Genomic DNA, 17,674 nt, shown 5'->3' with positions numbered 1-17,674 from the left:
ACACCTGGCTAATTTTTGTATTTTTAGTAGAGATGAGATTTCAAAATGTTGACCAGGCTGGTCTTGAACTCCTGGCCTCAAGTGATCTGCTCACCTCGGCCTCCCAAAGTGCTGGGATTACGGGCGTGAGCTACCACACCCAGCCTGACATTTGTATGTCTTCTTTTGAGAAATGTCTATTCAAGATCTTTTGCCAATTTTTAAAATCGGATTATTAGACTTTTTTCCTATAGAATTGTTGGAGCTCCTTATATATTCTGGTTATTAATCCCTTATCAGATGGGTAGTTTGCAAATGTTTTCTCCTATTCTATGGGTTGCCTCTTCACTTTATTGACTGTATTCTTTGCTATGCAGAAGCTTTTTAACTTAATGTCATCCTATTTGTCTATTTTTGCTTTGGTTGCCTGTTCTTGTGGGGTACTGCTCAAGAAATCTTTGTCCAGACCAACGTCCTGGTGAGTTTCCCCAGTGTTTTTGTGTAGTAGTCTCATAGTTCCAGGTTTCGAATTTTAGCCATTTTGATTTTATTTTTGTATATAGTGAGAGATAGGGGTCTAGTTTCAGTCTTCTCCATGGATATCTGGTTTTCCCAGCACCATTTATTAAAGAAACTGTCTTTTCCCCAGTGTTTGTTCTTGGCAACTTTGTAAAACATAAGTTTACTGTAGATGTGCTTGAGGGCACACACAAAAATCCATCCCACACCACTAAGCCACCCAAACAAACATGAAAGACAAATAAAAACTATTTTCGTTAAGGAAACTTCACTCTGGAACTAATTCCCTGGGCCCCTTGTTACCACCAGCCCCTCCTATAAGAAAATGATTGTCAAAGCTTCAGTGATGATTGAAGGGATGCTCTATAAGTCAAGTCTGTGGGTGAAAGAGAAACCAATATTGAAGCTGCTTATGCAAGAGGAGGACCTGGGTGACGCAGGCCTGGCTGGATGCAGGGCTCACAGATGGTCATCAGCACTCCATCTCTTCCCACCTTCAGGACCTACTGTCCGCTGTTTTGCACACACTCCCAGCCAGGCTCACTTTTTATCCTCCTTGAAGGAAAGTGGGTTTCCCAGTTGTGTCTGGGCTGGTGCTGCTTGGCCCTGCCTGGGTCCTGTGCCGGCCTCAGGATGAGAAGGATGGTCAACCCAGCTGCAGCACACGGATTGCTCTGTGAAGAGCAATGCTCCACAGGAAACCAGGATGGCTTCACCAGGGAGGCAGAACAGCAAATGCCCTTGACAGAGGGCATGCATTGTGGATACAAGAATCAAGATTTTAAACAGAAAGGCAGAAAGAAGAGGACTTCCAAACCCTAGAAAGTTTAAAACTAATAGAATACATTTTATTATGCATAAATGTAAAGCTTTATGTTGAGATTAAATATATATATGTATGTGTCAAATTGTATCTAAAAATATGTGTAGCCAAAAAGTCAGAAAAAATAAAAATAGAAAAGTAACAAAAATAAAGCAAAAATATATGTAGCCATATTCATCTGATGCAACTATGAGAAAAAAGTAGAAATGGTTTCGTAGTGGCCTTAAAAAAAAAAAAAAAAAAAAAACCTTAGTTTTTGGTTGCTGGTCACTTTGAGATGGTTATCAACATGATTTGGCCACTTAAAAAGTTTGTAATAATGACATTAAGAAGCAAGATAAAGGAGGAGATAATGCTGTTAATGCCTATTTCATGGGGGCATGTCTGGAATATTGTGCTTGAGCCTGGGGGGCGAAGGATGACATTTTAAGAAGGACACTCGTGAGCATCCAGAGAAGAATCAGCATCCAGCTCATGAAAACCACCGTGACACAGCGCCCCCCATCCCACTCGCCCCAGAGCATACCACTTTTGTTTAGGGATTATGTTGAGTGTAAAGCAATTAAAAATCAATAGATAGAAGATTGTTTCTCTGCTCTCCCCTCGGATGCCTAAAACCTGGGCATAAATTTCCCCTCATTAAGGTGGCATGGATTTCCCCCTCTCCTGTACCAGGATGAGGAGAGGGGACTCTTGTTACCAGGGACAGAGAACCAACACCAAGATGAGTCTGCATAAACAAGCCCCCCTAAATAAGCACGATAATCCATTAGTTCCCACGCAGTTTTCCTAGTCACTTTTCCACAATTAATCATTCCTCAAAGCCCAAACCCTCTTTCCTTTGTTAAAACGGCACATAAGCCTCTGAGTTCAGCCATTTCTTTGACTTTCCCTTCCTTTCTGTGAACTCCTGTGTATATAAAATATTAGTAAACTTTCTACTATTTTCTCCTGCTAATCAGTCTCTTGTGAGTCAAACTTGCAGAGCCTCCCAGTTGGTGAACCTAAGAGGGAAGAGAAAATGTGTTTCTTTCCTGGCGCTACAAATGGTGCATCTCTGTTGAAAGGAAGTACTTATCGCTACACAGCAGGAGGTATAATCCAGAAAGAAGAAAGAAGTGTGCTGGATATTATAGAATATCCCTGCTCTTCATAAGTGTATGATACCAATTTTTCAGTACTTCTAAAATGTTTTGGTCCCAAACATACCTTAAATCCCTCTAAAACAAGAATTAAAAAAATTGAATACCTTGTTGAGAAACAGATGTTCTGAACTTTTTCATCCTGTAGAACTGAAACTATACCCATTAAACAACTCCCATTTTCTTCCCCACCCCAGTCCCCACTAACCACCACTCTACTTTCTATTTCTATGAACTTAGCTACCTTAGATAACTTGTTTAAGTAGATTCACATGACATATTCCTTTTTGTGACCATGCTCTCACTCTTAGGACAATAGCCTTAGGGTTCATCCATGGAGTAGCACAGGACATGATTTCCTTCCTTTCTAAGGTCGCAGAATGTTCTATTGTGTGTCTATTTTCAAAGGAGGAATTCTGGAGATGGGTGACTATGTCAACACTCATGGTATCTTATTTATTTATTTATTTATTTATTTATTTATTTATTTATTTTTCCTGAGACGGAGTCTCGCTTTGTCGCCCAGGCTGGAGTGCAGTGGCGCCATCTCAGCACACTGCAAGCTCTGCCTCCCGGGTCCACGCCGTTCTCCTGCCTCAGCCTCCCGAGTAGCTGGGACTACAGGCGCCCGCCACCATGCCCGGCTAATTTTTTATATTTTTAGTAGAGACGGGGTTTCACAGTGTTAGCCAGGATGGTCTCAATCTCCTGACCTTGTGATCCGCCCGCCTCGGCTTCCCAAAGTGCTGGGATTACAGGAGTGAGCCACCGTGCCTGGCATCTTATTTAATTTTTAACACAAAATTATGAGGTCATTGCTGTTATACACATTTATAGTGGTTAAAACCAAGCCTTGGAGAGTGTAAGTTATTTGCCCAAAGTTGATGCATACCAGAAATGAGACCTGAGTTATCTTCTTTCCAAGCCTTTGCCATTGAGTAGGAAACTCCTAAAGTCAAAGAGTACTGGAATCGTTGCTTCTATTGGTTTTTTTTCCACTTACTGTTTTAGTGCAGACATGTCTGAAATGCAAGCAGGTTTTAAAACGGAAGCTTTGGAGTATTCTGTAATTATGGCTATCAACGTTTAGTATTTCCAGCAAAACATTCTTATTTATCAACTTCCCTATTTATCTCAATGAAAATAATAAGTAGGAAAAAGAAAAAGCGTAAATAGTTTTCACTGCTTCTACAATCCCAAAGAAAAATAAAAAATATAAGAGAGAAATGCAAGTTCAGAGAAGTTCCTAATTTTCTTCTCTTTCATAATTGGGCAAAATGATCAAACTATTCTTGCTGAGTGGACAACTCCCCAGGCTACCTCAGAAAGGCTTTGTTGCCTCGTGGGGCAATGCCTGAGGATTCCCTAGATGCTAGGGGAGATGCAACAGCATTGCCCCAGCTGACTTTACTATGCTGTTTTTCTTTTTCATTTATTTATTTATTTATTTATTTATTTATTTATTTATTTATTTAATTTATTTATTTTTGAGACAGAGTTTCACTCTTGTTGCCCAGGCTGAAGTACAATGGCATGATCTCAGCTCACCACAACCTCTGCCTCCTGGGTTCAAGCAATTCTCCTGCTGCACCCTCCCGAGCAGCTGGGGTTACAGGCATGTGCCACCACTCCTGGCTAATTTTTGTATTGTTAGTAGACATGGTGTTTCTCCACGTTCGTCAGGCTGTCTCGAACTCCTGACCTCAGGTGATCCATCTGCCTTGGCCTCCCAAAGTTACAGGCGTGAGCCACCGTGCCCGGCCACTATGCTATCATTCTTGGTATCACTAGATGAGATATTTTGTTAAGATGAGTCTTACCTTCAATACCCTTCATGCTAGTTTGTACCATTAATCTCACACACCTCAAGCTGTTTCTCTTTATCTTCACTGTCCCTTCATGCTTCTCTGGGGGAGAGGCAGCAGAAGAGGGTCCCAACTCCCTGTGTGTGAAAACTGCTGGGATCAGACAGGATTGGTGGCCCCTGGTTTGCCAGCCCAGATGGCACTCACATGGACCTCTTGCATTGTCCTGCGGGACTCTGGCAGAGTTCCAGAATCCACCAGGCCCCTGAGAATGGAGTGGTGAGGCCTTAGAGGACCCCTGCTGAGGATACTGGCTAGCTCCTGATGATGGGGACTCTCTAAAGAACACGGGCGTTCTAAGTTCCCTGAGGCCTTTTTTTTTTTTTTTTTTGAGAAGGAGTCTCGCTCTGTCGCCCAGGCTGGAGTGCAGCGGCCGGATCTCAGCTCACTGCAAGCTCCGCCTCCCGGGTTTACGCCATTCTCCTGCCTCAGCCTCCCGAGTAGGCTACAGGCGCCGCCACCTCGTCCGGCTAGTTTTTTGTACTTTTTAGTAGAGACGGGGTTTCACCATGTTAGCCAGGATGGTCTCCATCTCCTGACCTCGTGATCCACCTGTCTCGGCCTCCCAAAGTGCTGGGATTACAGGCTTGAGCCACCGCGCCCGGCCTCCCTGAGGCATTTCTAAGCATCTCCAGGACAGCGAGGAGGGTCTAGGATTCCTATGTCCTGGGGGCAGGAGAAATTCCCCAAGTCCACCTGAGACCCACTGAGCTATGGCAAAGTGCCAGGGTCCCAGGGAGTTGTAGCCAAATTAGCAACAATTATTCTCTTAGCCTAAATTATCATTCTGCAATGGTATTCACCAGGTGTCTATCATATACTGGGGACCCCTACATTGTCAAACAAAGTCCCCGTCCTCAAGATGCTTTGGTTGGGGAGATGGGATATGTAACAGTTTTGTGTGTCCTTCTGATATAACTAAAACATATTTCTTGTATCATTGAAATTATTATTCAGTTTCATTTGTCCCTTGGAACTTGGGGAAATACTCACTTGTTTCCCACTTCACATATTTCTTAATGAAATTCTACTCACTTCTGCAGAGTCTTGCAACCATTCCTGACACTACTCCTGAGTGTTGCATGTCAGTAACTTTCAACATGAAGCACATAGAAATGTGGAAGTTGGCAGTGTGCATGAGGAGTAGGGTACTGTGCAGAGTGGATGGATTTAGAGGATTCACAGGCCATATCCCCAGTGTAGACAATAATTAGCCTGGCAATGGTGACCTTGTATGGACCTTGCTCCGTGAACCACAAATCTGGGATGCTGGCCAAGGAAACACTCAGGCAGAACAACCCAGCACCAAGGCTTTTTCATTGCCCAGCAGTGGGACTGTGAACCTGGGAGACCTGTGCCTTCAGCCATTGCTGATTCTTCCTTCTAGAGTGGGAGATCAGCACCTGGACAGAGGACACTGTGAATAGAAAACACATTTAAAAGAAGGGATTATTGCTTCCTCGGATCAGACTGTGTGATCTACACTGAACTCTCACATATTATTTTGTCTGGCATCTTAACAATGATCCCAAAGAAACATCAGACTCCTTGTTCAGAGGGTAGGTTAGTTCTCAGCAGTACAAGCTGGGTCCTCAGTGGATCCTGTGGATTTGAGAATGAAGTTTGGAGATGCTTTGGACCATAGCTGCAAGTCTGATTTGAGGACAATGAGACCAAGTCAGGGAGGCAGCAACCAACAGGGTGGGGAGCTTGGGGGAGGGAACAAGACGCAAGAAATAACAAACATAAAGCACCAGAGTGGACTTAGTAACTCAGTAGAACTTCCACATCTCATATTGAGATTGCCCTGGCTTTGGCCTGTTGAAGGGATCATATACAGGGAATAGGGGATGCCTGATTATATGGGTCTATTTCCTCTTTACAATCCCAAAGATTTAAAATGATGTTTTGTGTGTGTCTTTAGTAGAATTGGAGAATACACAAACTTTGTGTGTGTTTACTTATCACACATATGTGTGTGTGTGTGTGTGTGTGTATATATATAAATCTTTGTTTTCTCTCTTATTCCCTAACCATGTAACATAAGATGTCCCGACTATATAATAGTGTTTAAATGTAATTTATTTCATATCTTAGTGTTTAAGCTACATGGTATCAAAGAGAAGAGGAAACATCATTCAAATACCTTAACTTGTCTTCTAGGAAAACGGTTAGTGCATTGTCAGTTGTATGTATCAGGTTAATCAGAATTATGGCCTTCTGATTATCTTTCTTTGAAGACTGAGTACGGTTTTAGGAGATGCATATGGGCACCAAGTTGACAAGGGGTAGAATTGAATTGTAATGGTTAATTTAATGTGTCAACTTGACTAGTCCTTGGGGCATCCAGATATGTGGTCCAACTTTATTCTAAGTGTGTCTGTGAAGGTGTTTTTGGATGACATTGACATGTGAATCAGTAAACTGAGGAAAGCAGATTGCTCTGCTTAGCATGGGTGACCGTCATCTGATCAGTGAAAGGCCTAATGAATAAAAAATGCTGACCCTTCCGTGAATAAGAAGAGATTCCTTTTGCTGATTGTGAGCTGGGACATTGCTCTTCTTGGGACTTGAGACTGTCAGCTTTCAGACTAGAACTATACCATTGGCTTGCCAGGGTGTCTATCTGGCCAACTTCACATCTTAGGACTTCTGAACTTCCATAATCATGTGAGCCAATTCTTTTCTTTTTTTTCTTTTGAGACAGAGTCTTGTTTTGTCGCCCAGGCTGGAGTGCAGTCACGTGATCTCAGCTCACTACAACCTCCGCCTCCAGGGTTCAAGCGATTCTCCTGCCTCAGCATCCCGAGTGTCTGGGACTATAGGCGCCTGCCACCATGCCTGGTTAATTTTTTGTATTTTTAGTAGAGACGGGGTTTCACTATGTCGGCCAGGATGGTCTCTATCTCCTGACCTCGTGATCTGCCCGCCTCAGCCTCCCAAAGTGCTGGTATTACAGGGATGAGCCACTGCGCCCGGCCACCAATTCCTAATAATTCATTTACCTGTAACTATATCTCTCTTCCTTTATCTACTTCCTGTTTTTTTCTGTTTCTCTGGAGAACGCTGACGAATACAGGCTTTATGAAATCTTTCCATGAATCCAAGAGGTCTGTGAATACGAGATTATGAATCCCCACCTAAAGACTTTTTAGTGCTAGGACTCATTCACAAGGCAGAGAATATATCAGACCAGTTTAGTGTCAAGTTTTCAAGGATCCGTTGCCTTCTCTTACCTTATTCAACTGTTCACCACTCACAATCTTTCCATTTTTACCCTCTTGCCTCAGCTCCCTCTTACCCCAGTATACATATTTGGGTCAGGGCTGCATGGCCTCTCATGCCTCATCCTCAGCTGTGATAGGCAGATGTTTATGATCTAGAGGCCTGCAAGAGAGATGGCTTCTGGGACCTTTTGCTGCTGCCATGGAACCCCTTTGTGTTGACCCCAACCCCCTCATCCCCCAAGCCCCCTCAGTTCTCTGCAGTTGTCATCTCAAGCACTGGGAACGGGTCAATGTTTTGGGTAATACACATATGGCAACGATGTAATCTTCTCATGCCCCTAATTACTGCCTGCAGTTGTGGAGTTATTGCTCAATAATCTGATTTATGAACTAAAACACTGGGGTTTTAACAATAAATAACCAATCACGTTTAGGCGTTTGGAAAGAACAATCATGTGATTGGAGGGTAAGGGAAGATTGACACCAGTTGATATCTTCTTGAGAACATTCAAATTTTGTTTTCATTGAACCTGCATATAGTATAATACAGAGAGATAAGGCAGAAAAGGAGCAATATTTTCCTTTGATTAGTATCTGGCCACCCTTGGGAAAAAGTGTACTGTCACATGATTTTATTTTTATAAATCGATTATCCCCTAGACATCATTACAGATGGTGCTAAACCATTTTTTTTAAATATTGAAGACAAAGGTAACAACTTTCATAATGAATTGGCTTCTACCTTAGAGAAATCCCTATAAGAATTGGAATCGGTAAATTCTGCACTGATCCATCCAGGATTGGCTAAGATGGGAGGAGGAGGGGAAGACCCACACTGTGAGTGTTGTTTAGTTCAGATATTTTGGAGAATAATTTGGAAATATTTACAGAAGTTTTAAAGAATATACTAATTGGTGGAGCAATTCCCCCAAGAATCTAGAGCAACAGCAATACAAATATGGGAGAATATTTGTATATCACTGTCCAAATCTATAATTGGAAAAAAATTATACTCCTGGAGATAGGCTGAGTGCCTACCAATAGGTATGTCCACATGAAGAAATCCTATGTAGTCATCGCAGCCAGGAGGAACAAGTTCCAGAGATCTGTTGTACATCATGGTGACCGTACCATGATGGTGACTGTAGACAGATCATTAATTATCTACAGTTAATAAGAATATATTATGTACTTGTAAATTGCCAAGAGAGTAGATTTTGAGTGCTCTTATCACAAAAATATGTGTGAGCTAATGTAAACGTTAAATAGCTTCATTTAGCCATTGCACAAGCATCATATTTCACATCACATATATATAATTTTTACTCATCAATTAAATAAGTAAATATATAAGTAATTTTTTAAAAAGGATAACATAGATCTATGTATGTCTTGCCATAAAGGAATGAACGTGATATATTGTTGAGTTAAAAATAAGTGGCATATACATTTTTATCTGATATAAATAAAGAAATCCAACAGATTAACTTATTTTTTCAGACAAGTGAATCACATGGTAAGCAGCTGAGAATCACTGCACAAAGTATGTATTTTTGGTTTCTAAAAAATGTCCTTCCTGTTCCAAATAAAAGTTTGGTTTTTTAGAATCACTTCAACTACCTTCAACCTCTATCCTGTTGCGTGGAGCGGAGCAGCCACTCTCACTCTTGAGGCAGAATCCGCCTTCTCTTTGGGCCTTGAAAAGAACACTCATAAAAGAATGTTGTTTGTCTTCCCAGCCCTGCAGGGATTCGCATCTGCGAGGGAGGCATGGCTCAGTTATAGGCAGACATCAGCACCACGTGGTTCCCTGCTCCTCATCCACTCCAAGGCAGCATCAGGCACCATTCATCTTTATATCCATGTCTATTTGCTGAGACCCTGTCAGTGTAGTATCAGCAGGTTTTATGACTCAGAACCAGTTTCTTCTCATTCCTCTTCACAGAATAAGAAAACTAAAGCTTAGAGGGGTCATAAAGTTGTGCCCTGATTCTCGCACTGGAAGGAAGCCCCGAGAACCTGCACCCATCCCCACCTGGCCTCCCTCACCTACTAGGGAATGAGCCTGGGAAACACAGGCTGATTCTGGGATGATGTTGGAGAGGCCCTACATCCTGCGGGCACTTGCCACTCCACGTTACCCAGTGAGTCAAAGAAAGACATTTAGTCACTCAAAGCTGCTGCAGATTCCAGTGTCCAGGGAGGAACTTTCACTCTGGAAAACACGAACTCATTTCCCTTTGAGGAAATCATTTCTTCAGGACACTGAATGGCACCAACCAGCACCCAGGATCCTGAGAGGGTATTGCAGCTCCCAAAGTACCACTGGTGTGAGAAGCTCAAACCTCACAAATACCATGTTATTCTTCCTGTGGAGGACTGCTTCTCCCAGAGATAATGGTACTGATATCTTCAATTCCATGTGGCCTTTTAACAAAATGACCTCAACCCCCCATTATCAAATGATGGCTATATGGCCACTTTTCTTTGATTTTTTAGAATTCGTCCTGTCTAAGTGAATTTTTTGTATCTTTTGACCAGCATTTCCCTATAGTCTGCCTCCCTGCAAGCCCTGGGTAAGCACCATTCTACTCTCTACTTCTATGAGTTCAGCTTTTTAAAGATTTCACGTATAAGGTAAATCATGCAGTATTTGTCTCTCTGTGTCTGGTTTTATTTCACTTAACACAATGTCCTCCAGGCTCATTCATGTTGTTTCAAATGATCGATTTTCCTTCCTTTTAAGGTTGTATAGCATTCTGTTGTGTATGTATGCCACATTTTCTTATCCATTCATCCACTGATGGACATTTATGTAGGTTCCATATCTTGGCTATTGTGAATAATGCTGCAATGAGCATGAGAGTACAGATAGCTCTTGAGCATAACAGATTCCATTTCCTTTGTATAAATACCCACTTGTGGGAATGCTGATTATATGGTGGTTTACATTTCAAATTTTTGAAGCACCTCCATACTGCTCTCCACAATGGCTGTACGAATTTGCTTTCCCACCAACAGCGTGCAAGTGTTCCCTTTCCACACTTTCCCTCCAACACTTGTCTTTCTCCTTCTGATGATGGCCTCTAACAGGTGTGAGGTGATATCACGCTGTGGTTTCACTTGCATTTTTATGGTGGTTAGAGATGTGGAGCATTTTGTATATACTCATTGGCCATTTGTGTATCCTCATTTCAGAAATGTCTATTCAGATACTTTGTCCATTTTAAAATTCAGTTTATTTGTTATCTTACTTTTGAGTTGATTGGGTTCTTTATACATTTGAATATTAACCCCTTACGAAATGAATGGTTTGCAGATATTTTTCTCCCATTCCACAGTTTGTCTCTTCACTCTGTTGATTGCTTCCTTGGCTGGTCAAGGGTTTTCTAGTTTGTTGAAATCCCTTGAGTCTATTTTTGCTTTTGTATCCTACGCTTTTGGAGTCATATCCAAAAACTAATTGCCCACACCAATGTCATGAAGATTTCCCTCTATGTTTTCTTCTAATAGTTTTATAGTTTCAGGTCTTACGTTGAAGTCGTTAGTCTATTTTGAGTGAAGTTTTGTGTGGCATGAGATGAGGATCTAATTCCGTTTTTCTGCATGTGGCAATCCAGTTGCCCCTACACCGTTTATTGAAGAGACCATCTTTTCTCCATTGTGTGTTCTTGGCGCTTTTGTCAAAATTCAGTCTCCGCACTTAAACCTGGTAGAATCTGGTGGTTGCCCCCGATAGAGTCCAGGGAGAGTCAGTTACATGATTTCTGAGGCTACAGCATAATAATGTGCCATGCACTTCACCCTGCTGCGTGGGATCACTTGCTCTTGGAACATAGGTGCCATTCTGCGAGGATGCCCAAACTTGCTGTCACAGAGAGGCCATGTAAGGTGTGCTCTAGCTAATAATACATATTTTCTTAACTAACCAAGGCCTCTGGAAGGATTCTGTCTTTGACCTCATTATAAAGCAATATGAAATTAGCCCTACTATAAGCAAATGTTTACATAGTTCATTCTTCACAACAATCCTGTGAGGAAAGTAGAATTGTTATCCTCATTTTCTGAGTGATGAAACAGGCTAAGGGAAGGTGTGTGTCTTCAGTGTGTGGCCAGTTGCTGTTTGGGTAACAAGACGTCTTTTCCCTGGAGACCCTGCACCAGGCTCTGTGTTTGTTCAGTCTTCCTCCTATTTTCTGTCCTCCCAACACACTAAAACTGGAAGTACACCATGTCATCACACAAGCAATGTACCAGTGTCACAAAATATCTTGCAGATGGACAGTATACATCCCCATGTGGTAGTAAGGACAATATTATTATTTACATTTTTCTATTGGAAGACCAGAGGCACAGTGTTCAAATTACTTGCCCGAGGGTACACAAATCACTTTGCTTTTGTGTTTCAATTATACAATGGCTTAGTGATTGATTCTTTCTTCAGATGGTAGTTGTGAGGAGTGAAGGAAATTAAATCAAGTCTGTGTATAAAAGGTCTGGCATGTGAGTTCTCAATGCACGGTGATTATTGTTAGCACCAATTATTTATGGTAATGAACATGATGTTGGTAAACATGATGGAGAAAATAATAATACCATAAATTAATAATAATAATAATAAGGTTGAAGTTAGAACACTCCCCCATATACATGGAAATTAGGGCAACAAATTACATCACATTTTGCCTATAAAATGAGTTAGCTTATAAATTGAGAAGTAACGTGCATCCTCATTCATTGCAGGTGGGAGCACACAATGGAATAACTCTTGTCCGCAAGCTAATCCACTTCTCGGGATTAATTTGGTAATTATATCTACACACATTGAAAAAGATACATGTGCGAAGATATTCAATGCAGTACTGTTCCTAAATGAAACACACACAAAATGCGAAATGCGCATCAGGAGCAGAAAAGGAGATTGTTAAACACATTATGATGTGGTCTAACAATGGAATGCGCTAGCTATTGACAAAGAAAGATGTCCATGGTATAATATTGGATCTAAAATAGATGTGTCTGTGTGATTTGATGCCACTTGTGAGCCTAGACATTTTGCTACTACGTCTGCTGGTGGACAGCAGATGGATTCTTTACTCATTCTGTTAACATGGACACATTTTGCCCCATGAGAAAGAATTTTAAGGTGTTGATGGTGTTTGGGTTGACTCTTCCAAAGCTACAGGCCTCCAGTAGCTGCGGCATCCTCATTTGTTCTCCCTGAGTGAAAACATCAGCTCTCAATTTGGAGATCACCAACAGGACTCACTGTGCAGGAGCCTGAGGTCCAAAGATGCAGCGATGTGACACTTTGGAAATGGAAACCAGACACCAGGTCTCAATAGGGTGAGCTAGAGCAGAGCCGGGTGACAGATGGTGGGCCCTCATGATTAAGACAGAAAACCTGAATCGGCAAGGCACGTTCTATCCGGGATGAAAGGCACCAGGTAACCTTGGTCAAATGTCTTTTGAGACAATGGGTAGCACAGTGAGCTTTTATGTAAAGTCTTTCAGAACTTCCCTTTTTCCTGATGAAATCTGGAGAAGAGAAGATGGCCATACTTTTTCAGATTTCCTGTGTTAGGGGGATGGAATGGCTACATAAGAACCTCCCACTCAGGGACCCACAAATAAGAAAACTGCCAACATATTTAGGTCAATGGGGAAGAAAAGAGGTGCAAAGTCTGTTAATTATTCAAAGGAGTTATTGATTCTTGCCTACCACCCCATTTGACTATACGCTCCCCCAGCACAGGGAATGTCTCAGTGTTGGTTCATTCTTGATTCCTCAGCACAGGGCCTGACATAAAGGGACTCAAGAAGGATTTTCAGAATGAATGCATGAAGAAACACTGTTTCCTGAATCCAGCCATGGCACAGCCATAATCCCAAGCTCCCTACCCTTCTCACCCCAATGTTTCATACCCTCTTCCTGAGAAAAACAGAGTGGAGACCACTGCAAAGGAAGAAATGAGGCCAACAGCCAGCCCCACAGCTCCAGCTAAGGTCTGGGAGGTTAGGGCAAGGACTTGTCTTTCATTTCATTCTGGACTCAGGCCTGGTATCCTAGGACACTGCAAGATGAATCAGGCCTAAACTGCTTAACACCCTCTGCCTCACACCTACCTCCTCTTCCTAAGTGGAATTAGGAGCATACTTGACAATTTTATCACCCTTGTTATGGGACTTCAAATTCATTCATGTTCATACGGAATCTCCGGAGGAAAGAGCTTTCAATGACAATGAGGTGAAAAAATGGACGAAACTTTGCAGACGAACATCCTCAATAGGAGAGTACCAGTTCCTATGGTTCCTTGGTTATTGAGGATGTTTCCCTGAATTGAGTTAAACACTTCTCTAGTGCATTGCACTAGGATTCCAGGTGGGTGAAAATGGTCAAGGCAATAAACGTGATCGATATACAGTATCTCAAGGTCAACAGTCTTTCCTGTAGAATTAGTGTGTCTTTGGATTGAATGTCATTTCTCAAGGATATGTCAATGTTTGAGGGAGAAATTCGGGATGTGGCTGGTTACATAAATACTCGTGTTAGCTTGTTTAATTTTTTTAACACAACCTTATGAGGTCATTGAAATGTAAATATGTCAATGCCAGATGAGGCTGGCATTGTCTACATTGCAAAGCCAATGTAAATTGGGTACTAATTTGGGTCAAGGATTATATATATATATATATATATATATATATATATATATATATATATATAAATAAAAACATCCCTATGTACAACTCAATCCCTGTGTCACTTTGGTGAGTGGTGAAGACAGAGAAGCCGCTGTGCTGTGAGAAGCTCAACTTGCAGATGCACCTGCCCTGGGGGTTGCTCCAGAGGAAGGGTGTCTCCCTTTGTGAGTTCCTGGGACTCCTGGATATTAAAGCATCATTAGAAAAGATCCCAGCTATGGTGATGATGATGATGATGATGATGATGATGGTGATAACGATAGGAATAGCTAAGTAACTCTTAGGCACCAGGAGCTGTTCTGAGCATTTTACAGGGGCTCCTCATGTCACCTTCACAGCAACCCTATGGCAGTGGCTCTCAAACTTCAGCATGCCTCAGAATCACCTGGAGGCTCCTGAAAACGCTTATACCTGAATCTATCCCCAAGTTTCTGATTCAGTATCTGGGCTGGGGTTCTAGAATTTGCCTTCTGACAAGTTCCCAAGGGATGCAGGCGCTACTGTCAGGGACCCCACACTGAGAACCACTGCCTAGGAGATGAGGGCTCTTCTATGCCTCATTTTACAAGAGAGGGTAATCATACTAGAGGGGATACAGGATCAAGAGTGGGGTCAGGTTCCTTTCTAAAGTAAAGAAATAACTTAAGTGCACACCAGGCCAGCAGGGCTTAGAAAAGGAAGCTGGGATTTTGGGCCTTCACCTCCTCCCTCCCCAGGCTGCCTCACTTGCTTGGCAAACTGGACTCTGGGAGTCAGAGGACACCAGGAGAACTGGAATGTGAGCCCCCAGGCCATCAGGGTAAAGCCCCAAGGCTCCTCAATGCCAGTCTCTACAGTTCAATTATGTTGAGGCTCCGCTAGTGTCATTCTGAAAGCAGGAAAAGACAGGTGAGTCCCTGTTAAAAAATTATTCAGGCTGGGCGTGGTGGCTCACGCCTGTAATCCCAGCACGTTGGGAGGCCGAGGCGGGCGGATCACAAGGTCAAGAGATCGAGACCGTCCTGGTCAAGATGGTGAAACCCCGTCTCTACTAAAAGTACAAAAATTAGCTGGGTGTGGTGGCACATGTCTGTAGTCCCAGCTACTCGGGAGGCTGAGGCAGGAGAATCACTTGAACCCGGGAGGCGGAGGTTGCAGTGAGCTGAGATCACACCACTGCACTCCAGCCTGGGTGACAGTGAGACTCTGTCTCAAAAAAATATGTATATGTTATTAAATTATACCTGTTACAGAATGATAAGAAATAATTTATTTGGGTCCTTGAGGTAGGTATAGGGACCACGGCAAGGAAGTCTTGCAATGAGGAGAGACTGGGCTCAACTCTGAATACAGCATGGGCAAGTAGGAAATTATAGCCAAGGAAAAGGGTGGGGCGGGGGGGTCAGTGGATGGGAAATGACTATGTGGAAACATCAGGGGTAAGGGAGGACTCTGGCTAAACTCACCTAACAGGATTCTCACTGAGGACAAGCCAAGGCTATCTGACATCACCTGCAGGATGCGGGAGGCTGAGGAACCTGATCAGATATGGAGAATGGGGATTCTTGCTAAACTGACTTAGCAGGTTTCTTTGCTAAAACTGAAATTTCACAAGAAAGTGCATAGATGAGTCTAGCACAGCATTAAGAAGCCTGACTAAAGTCTGGTCCAACAAAACATTTTCCGTCACCACACAGAATGTATGCCGCGGGGAACAGACTGGGCCTCAGCATCTTCCTACCCACCAGCTTCTGAGAGGGCATTTTGCCTTGTGCCTCCTGAGTGTCTCCTTGCTTGATCATGTCTAGGAGACTAAAGACTTGCACCTTGTCATCTAGGGTAAATTCAGTGTCAGATTTTTAATCCTCAATCAGGTGACAATGCTTCAGTGACAATCTCAGGAATTAAAAAAATGAAGTTCATTCATTCACCAATTCTTTGTGTGTGTGTGGTTTAAGACAACTTATTTTGCTCATGATTTTGTGGATCGGAGCCCAGCCACATTTGATAAGATGGAGAAGTGAATTCCACCCTTTGAAGACAAGCAGGAGCATCGCTCTATGGAAGATCATACAGGCTGGAAGAGATTTCTGCAGCCATCTTCGGAGAATACAATATGCTACGTTTGTTATTAAAGATTCTTCACCACTGCAGTGACTGAATCTTATTCTAATTAAAAACGTATCACCATCAATTTAATGAATTTCAGTTGCTGGAAACTTTAGAAACAATATTATAAACATCTTCATGATGAACATCATTCTACATAAAACTATCTGCACCTCTGAAAATTTTTTATTATGTTAATTAAGGCAGAGCTACTAGATTATAAAGTTAAAACTACTGGATATAAATGGCCAACTTAATTCCCAGCAAAAACCTAATCGAATCTGCTTCATTTAAGACTATTTTACTCTTTGAAAGAAAAATATTCCCATCAACACAGCTTACAAATAAATGTGACTATTTTCATCTATTATTTTTACCAATAGTTTTTTAGATATGAGCAAAATTCCCACTAAAATTTGCATTACAGTTTAATTAAACCTATAAATGAACATAGGATGTACTGGCCCATCGTAAATATAAGTCTTGTGGTCCAGAAGTCTTCTACCCTGATCTTCTTTTATAATTACTGTGAGAAATGTATACTATTTGTAATTGAATTATTTCTAGCATTTTACACTTTTGTAATTGTTGAAGGAGGAGCTTTTTCCCCCATTATATGCTTAAGGTGACTATTGATGCATAATTGGAAAAGTGTATTTATGCAGGTTCAGACATCTTTCTAAATTCTTTTTTGTTCTAATAGCTTTTAATTGATTCTCTTAGGCTTTCTGGGTAGACAGTCATATTAACAGCAGGGAGTGATTGATACTTTTTTTTTCATCAGGTTAGATTGGGAAGAACTGATGGGCTTTTCTGTTTTTTTTACATTTTGAATTATTATGAATACATAATAGTTGTACATATTTATGGGGTGAATGTGATTTTTTTTTCCAACTTTTATTTTGGATTCAGAAGGTAAATGTGCAGATTTGTTACCTGGGTATATTACATGATCCTGACGTCTGGAGTACGAATGATGCAATCACCCAAATACTGAGCATAGTATCCAACAGTTAGTTGTTCAACCTTTGTTACCACCCCCCACACTCCTCTAGGAGTCCCCAGTTTCTATTGTTGCCATGTTTATGACCACGAGTACACAAAGTTTAGTTCCCATTTATAAGTGAGAACGTGTGGTAATTCCTGTATTAATTCACTTAGGATAATGGCCTCCAACTGCATCCATGTTACTGTAAAGGACATGATCTTTTTTATGGCTGTATAGCATTCCATGATGTATATGTACTATATTTTCTGTATCCAGTCCACCACCAATGGGCAACTAGGTTGATTTCATGGCTTTGCTATTGTGAATAGTGCTGCAAT

The sequence above is a fragment of the Papio anubis genome, chromosome 13 (genome assembly GCF_008728515.1).
Source record: "Papio anubis isolate 15944 chromosome 13, Panubis1.0, whole genome shotgun sequence".
Classification (NCBI taxonomy): domain Eukaryota; kingdom Metazoa; phylum Chordata; class Mammalia; order Primates; family Cercopithecidae; genus Papio; species Papio anubis.
This window is presented reverse-complemented; position numbering follows the sequence as displayed.